Below are 1,472 nucleotides of genomic sequence, written 5' to 3' on the forward strand. Positions count from 1 at the left end.
GTCCAATTGTACTTTTCTACCATCCCATCAGACTGTGGGTGAAGTGGCGTTGTCCTAATATTTCGTATGCCAAACAACTTGCAGCTTCCTTCATACTAGATCATCCTTATAGCTGACACTCATGTCTGGAATGTGACTTCTGGCAGGACAGAAGATGCCTGCATTAGGGTTTAGCTGCTGGGTCTGGAAGGGACTTCCCATTGTCTGGGGCTGATTAGGTCCATGACTAATATATCCTCCTTGTGTAAAAGACAGTAAATCATCCTTTAATGTATTTAATTCACTTTGAAATTTACTAATATTTTCCATTTGTACTTCTTGTTTCCTTTCTTGTTCCAGTTGCCACTTGTACTGGTTTTCTTGCCACTGTTGTAGTCTCTCTTTATGTTTCTTTTCTTTCTCCTCCAACTACTGCTGCAGTCTCTTTCTTGTTTATTTTCTTGTTCTTTATGTTTCTTTTGCTGTTCTTGTATTGCTGCCATCAAATCACAGTGATTAACACACTTTACTAACGGTGCCTACTGTTCGCTTGACTCAATTATCTATCTCTTCAATCCCGCTGGTTTTTCTCGCCAGGCTTATATACTAAAAAGAGGGCGCCTCGAATGCACTCGGGCCTTCATTATCCTTTGAGGAATTCCAGCGCGCATGCTCCCAGTGTCGCGTGACTTCCGCTGTCGTGACAATATACTGTACGAAGGACTTGTCATTCTTAATTTATAAGGATTTAAGTAAAATTTAAGAATTTTAAGACTTTATTATCTGTAACGCCATCTGAAGACTAATTCTGAGTTTTCATGGCAACCTTTCGAGTAAGGCTTTTGTGGCGTTTTATTTGTTTTAAATATTTTACATATAAACTTAGTTAATAATAGCTATAAGAATAAGGCATGTTAAATTACTTGATTCGGTAACGTTCCTTGTTTGGAATTTTATAGACTTTGTTGCATGAATTGCCATTAGCATACAATCTATAACATTTCACAATTTGATATGTTTAGAACGAATATTTAATAGTATCCATTACACAGTTGTGCCGTAATATGTAAATATGGCTTTAGTTATTTTTTAAAACTAAATGTAAAAGTCTCGTATTTTAGCGTCGGGTTAACCTCCTAAATCAATCGATGTGTTTAATTACTTTCCACTTATTACATATAGAAATTACCCTAATTTTCCCATTATACTTCCGAATGTGGTGTTTGTAGTGTGGTAAGTCGACTGTTTTATTTTTTTATTTTTACATAATATGGATAATATTTCGTGTATTAAATCAATATTAAAAACAACAACTGAACATAGCTTAGTTAAACTCAATAATTAGTTGTTTAGAGAAGGTATGCCTTTTGAAATATTTAGTGTAAACATCTTGAAAACGTATATATATAAATGAGGCTGTTTAAATTCAAATCATAAATGTAGCTGTGACTTTTAAATAACTTTATCTAGCTTACGCCTACGTGAAGCTAGAG

Source organism: Limulus polyphemus, unplaced genomic scaffold (genome assembly GCF_000517525.1).
Source record: "Limulus polyphemus unplaced genomic scaffold, Limulus_polyphemus-2.1.2 Scaffold1397, whole genome shotgun sequence".
NCBI lineage: Eukaryota > Metazoa > Arthropoda > Merostomata > Xiphosura > Limulidae > Limulus > Limulus polyphemus.